The sequence below is a fragment of the Balaenoptera physalus genome (genome assembly GCF_965194825.1).
Source record: "Balaenoptera physalus genome assembly, chromosome: 1".
Classification (NCBI taxonomy): Eukaryota; Metazoa; Chordata; class Mammalia; order Artiodactyla; family Balaenopteridae; genus Balaenoptera; species Balaenoptera physalus.
In genome coordinates, this window is record NC_138882.1 from 173,858,227 (window position 1) to 173,863,920 (window position 5,694).

Sequence of the window (5,694 nt, forward strand, 5' to 3'; positions counted from 1 at the left end):
GCTGTGAGAGCAAAGGATTCCTCTCAGACCTGGGCTCACCTCTTGACTGCTACTTTCTGGCTCTGTGATCTGGGCCTCTCAGAGCTTCTGTTTTCTCATTCGTTAAGTGAGCAAAATAATACAGCCAGCCCTCTGTAGCCCCAGGTTTCGCATCCACAGATTCAACCAACCATGGATTAAAAATAAAAAAAAAAATCCAGAAAGTTCCAAAATTCCAGAAAGCAAAACTTGAATCTGCCCCCTCCCTGCAACTATTTTACATAGCATTTACCTTGTATTAGGTATTATAAGTAATCTAGAGATGATTTAAAATATAACTGGAGGATGTGCATAGGTTACATGCAAACACTAGGCCGTTTTTTGTTTTGTTTTGTTTTTGGCTGCATTGGGTCTCTCTTACTGTGCGCAGGCTTTTCTCTAGTTGCGGCGAGCGGGGGCTACTCTTTGTTGTGGTGTGCAGGATTCTCAGTGCGGTGGCTTCTCTTGTTGCTGAGCACAGGCTGGGCGCGCGGGCTCTAGAGCGCAGGCTCAGTAGTTGTGGCACACGGGCTTACTTGCTCTGCGGCAATGTGGGATCTTCCTGGACCAGGGCTCGAACCACCGTCCCCTGCGTTGGCAGGCGGATTCTTAACCACTGCGCCATGAAGGAAGTCCCTAAGCCCTTTAATATAGGGCACTTGAATATGTGCGGATTTTGGTATCCAACGGGGGAATCTGGAACCAACTTCCCCGTCCCGCACAGATATGAAGGGACCACTGTATATCTGAGTACACAATACATTTATTGTTAGAATTAATGAATCCTTGGAGCTAAATTTTTCTTTCCTTTTGGCTCCATTGGGCGGCAGGATCTCTGTTCCCGGACCAGGGATCTAAACTGAGCCCCCTGCAGTGGGAGCGAACCATCCTAACCCTTGAACTCTTGAGGAATTCCCTAAATCTCCTATTAAACATAATCTTACATGTGAGGATGTATTCTTAGACACGAATTTTTTTGAAGGTTTTAGATTTTTATGTCTCTTCCCCAATTGCTCTCCAGAAAGGCCGTTGCTATCAGCAATAAGAAAGCGCTATTTCACCGGTGTTTTAAAGTACTGCCTCTACGTTTTTAGACGACAAAAGCTATAAAAGAACATCAGCACACCTTTACAAAGCGATACGTACATGTGGTGGAAGGGAAAGCATTTTTTTTTATACAGCAGGTTCTTATTAGTTACCTGTTTTATACATATTATTGTTTATGTATATACATTCTCAGCGGGAGAAATTTTAACAAAATACGTTCTGCATGATAATTCCATTACTTCTGCAGACAAGCAACTGCAAAGAGTACGGAGAGTCTTTCTTCCGGCATAGAGCAGTGCACTCACGAATAAGCATATCACTTCCGTTGTTTACGTCTCAACTGCGTAACATGTGAAAAAAGAAAAATACCCGCTATTGTTACTTTAAAAAAAAAAAAAAAATTAAACCACTTACTTGTGAAAGCAGTTTTCGCAAACAATTCTCACCCCTAACCCACACTTCTAAAAAACAAACATTGTACACCATATAAAAAAAAAATCACAAAGCTTTTCATACTTAACAGTGTTTGCGAATTTACAAAACTCACACACACACCACACCCGTTCAAAAAAAAAAAGGGGCCTTAGTATCATCGTTTTAATGATTGACACAAACGCATTCTGCTTTTTCTAACGAGAAAACAAGGGCGCCAGGACCAACGATCACCAGCTGCCCGGTAATCAAAAAATTATGCTTCCGAAATCTCTTGATGTCGATTCCGCACGAAGAACAAACGAGCTGCCCCACGTGTGTCACTCACGACAGAAGCCCTTTTTGTCCTACTACTAAGAAGAGCAGGGTGGCAGTGCTGGCAAATCCCTTTTTTGATAAAGGTGAAAACAAAGTCGATGCAATTTTCTACTCAGAGTTCCCGAAGTTGAGGGTGTAACTGCAGGAACTTCTGAGCCGGAGAGAAGGCTTCATAAGGAGACTCTATCATTTATTTTGGGGTTTTCATTTAAAAGTAAAAGCTAAGACTTGAGTTGTATGCAAATATGTGCAGTGCTTGCTGGGAAGGTGCCGGCGGGTGCAGAGGGAGGGGCGGGGAGGAGGGGCTTGTGGGAGGGAACCGTGACGACTTACAGCTGGTCTGGGGCTCTGCAAGACCGGCTTCCCCACAGCTCTGGGTACCTATCTGGGGAAGGCACAAATCCCACCCCGTTAAAATTGAAAATGCACAAACTTGTGCCACTCCTAGCCGTCCACCCTGAAGCTGCCCCAGCACGTGAGCACTGGAGGCACCGGATCCCTGTAAGAGCAAAAAACTGGGAGCTAATTAATCTTCACCTACACAACAACGAAAGAGCAGAATGTGGTGGGTTCATAAAGTGGAATGCCATCTGCTGTACTTCCAAGGAGTGAATTAGACATCAAAAAACACTGACTGATAAAAGTTGCAGAATAAGGTACAGCATGACACCATTAACGGAAACAAAGTAATACTGCGCTTTATCAACAGGTATAAAAAAATTGAATGAAAAAGGTGTTGAATACGGTACCGCATGATACCGTAATAAAGAGCATACGTGTGCACACAAAACCCAGTGCTTTATTTTCAATGGCTACATGTTTGTATTATTAACACATATCAATTACCTCTGGAAAGGAGGGAGGGAATCTGGATGAGGGCAGAGACACACAAAACTTTAGATTTACCTATAATGTTCTCATTTTTAAAAAGCATAAAGATTATTTTGTGCATTTTATTACTTGTGCAATTAAAATTATTTTAAAAATATAGTCCGTGCTTTCTATATTTTCTCTATTTCATTTCTTAAAGTCAGGTTTCTTGAGGTATAATTTCTATACAGTAAATTCACCTTTTTTTTTTTTTTTTTTGGCTACGTTGGGTCTTCGTTGCTGCACGCTGGGTTTCTCCAGTTGCAGTGAGCAGGGGCTACTCTTCCTTGCGGTGCGCAGGCTTCTCATTGCGGTGGCTTCTCTTCTTGCGGAGCACGGGCTCTAGGCGCGCGGGCTTCAGTAGTTGTGGCACACGGGCTCAGTAGTTGTGGCTCACGGGCTCTAGAGTGCAGGTTCAGTAGTTGTGGCTCACGGGCTCTAGAGTGCAGGCTCAGTAGTTGTGGCGCACGGGCTCTGCATGTGGGATCTTCCCAGACCAGGGCTGGAACCCGTGTTCCCTGCATTGGCAGGCGGATTCTTAACCACTGAGCCACCAGGGAAGCCCGTAAGTTCACCTTTTTTTACCATACAGTTCTGTGAGTTTTAACAAACTTGAACAGACATGTATCTGTTACCACAATCAATCAAAACATTTCTATCACCCCAAAAAGTTCCTTTGTCCCCTTTTCTAGTCAACTCCTCCCCCCATTCCCAATCCTGGCAACCTCTTTTCTGGCCCTGTAGTTTTGACTTTTCCAGAAAGGCATAAAAATGGAATCATTCATGAATACTTCATTTTTAATATAAAAACTATGTGCTAATTGTACAGAAATGTGAGAATGCTTTTCCCAAACAACTATTAACAGTTTTGTGTTTATCTTGCCTACCACCTGTAGTGGTGCACTGTGGAAAACGGTATGGAGGTTTCTCAAAAAACTAAAAACAGTACTATCATACGACGCAGCAATTCCATCCCTCGGTATACATCTGAAAAAAACAAGAATAATGTGAAAATATACATGCGCCACAATGTTCATAGCAGCATTATTTACAATTGCCAACATATGAAAGTAACTTAAGTGTCCATCAACAGATGAATGGATAAAAAAGATATATATTTATATTTATATATAAAAGAATGAAATTTTGCCATTTGCAGCAACATGGATGAACTTGTAGGGCATTATGCTAGGTGAAATAAGTCAGACAAAGACAAATACTGTATGATGTCACTTATATGGGGAATCTAAAAAATACAACAAACTAGTGAATATAATGAAAAAGCAGATTCACAGATTTAGAGAACTAGTGGTTACCAGTGGGGAGGGGGGAGGGGCAATTTAGGGGTGGGGAAGTGGGACATACAAACTGTTGGATGTAAGAGATAGGCTACAAGGATGTATTGTACAACATTGGAAATACATAGCCAATATTTTGTAATAACTGTAAATGGAGAGTACCTTTTAAAAATTGTATAAAAAATAAAAGCAAAAAAGTAAACTGGGTCTTAAAAAGATGGAGTGCAAAAACAAAAATGGTATGCCAGACCCTTAGGATAATGAAGAGAGCAGTGGCAGAGAAATAAGACTAGGAAGATAACTTGGAGCCTAGTGGTGAAGGGGCCTGGAATCTGTGAATTTGGATCTGTGGCAGGGTTAAGAGTGGATTGGGGGCTTCCCTGGTGGCGCAGTGGTTGAGAATCTGCCTGCTAATGCAGGGGACACGGGTTCGAGCCCTGGTCTGGGAAGATCCCACATGCCGCGGAGCAACTAGGCCCGTGAGCCACAACTACTGAGCCTGCGCGTCTGGAGCCTGTGCTCCGCAACAAGAGAGGCCGCGATAGTGAGAGGCCCGCGCACCGCGATGAAGAGTGGCCCTCACTTGCCACAGCTAGAGAAAGCCCTCGCACAGAAACGAAGACCCAACACAGCCAAATAAATAAATAAATAAATAAATAAATAATTAAAGGTGCTAATAATTTAAAAAAAAAAAAAAAAAAGAGTGGATTGGGAATTTGGTGGGATGAGGATGGCAGGATATAAAGACAGGGAGAGCAAGTTGCTACACCAATCCAGGTAGGAGGCAGCTTTTCCTGCTGACACTGCTGCTCACTCTAAGCTGTCCCAGCCCTTTGTACATTCCTTTATGTCTGTGGGCTCTTGGGTTCTTGTCCATCTTAGTGTGAGGACCCGGGGTCCAGAAGGGACTCAGGCTGGAATGGGGTCTTCTTTACAACCCTAGCATCTAGCATAGGGTAAATAGCAGTTCTCACCATTGACAGTCAACCGAAAGCATCAGTTTAATGGTCAGAGTGAGAATTCTGAGTTCAAGTTGAGAGTTTGCACTTATTAGTTAGAACTTGCTTAGTCTCTCACAGGTTTCATTTATTTATTTATTTATTTACTGACTGCGCCGCGCGGCATGCAGGATCTTAATTCCCCGACCAGGGATTGAACCCAGGCCCCCTGCAGTGGAAGCGCGGAGTCTTAACCACTGGACGACCAGGGAAGTCCCTCTCACAGGTTTCCTTTAAATCATTAAATGACTGACTTATCGGAGGTAAGGTGTATAGAAAATTTCCTGGTAGACAGTAATTGCTCAATTGTTATTATTAACTGCTAAGTCACAACCACAACCGGTCTCTCTTGTCTCCAGGTTTTTCCTGTTGGGGTCCAATAGGATATCTATGGAATGTTGGTCCCAGGAGATATTACCGTCCTCATATCACGACAAAGACACTAACCAAAAATGGCGACCTCTAGGCCATCCGAGGGCGTGTTACCAGTCATGCTAGCAATATATACAACAGGCTATTTCGGGGAGAAATAGCTAGCGCAGGGTTCGTAACGCCGGGTAGAAGGCGCAGAGCTTGCTCACACTATCAAGCAGGAAAAAGCCCAACCGCCAGAGCTGACCGACGGCGCTGCGTCTCGACCACGTGTCGGAGGGCAGTCTGCGCCTGTGCAAGCCAGGCGCGCGCCCGCCGGCCGGAAGAGCCGCGCGTTTCCG

The 5,694-nt window shown here is 43.9% G+C and overlaps 1 long non-coding RNA gene across 1 annotated transcript; it reads right to left on the bottom strand.

Moving 5' to 3' along the window:
* Positions 1–1,702: 1,702 nt before the first annotated feature.
* Positions 1,703–5,583, bottom strand: LOC309650357. The gene is made up of 2 exons (XR_014257539.1): positions 5,429–5,583; positions 1,703–3,672 (listed from the first exon to the last, which is right to left on the bottom strand). It is a non-coding gene; the product is annotated as an uncharacterized lncRNA (long non-coding RNA).
* Between the last annotated feature and the right edge of the window lie 111 nt (positions 5,584–5,694).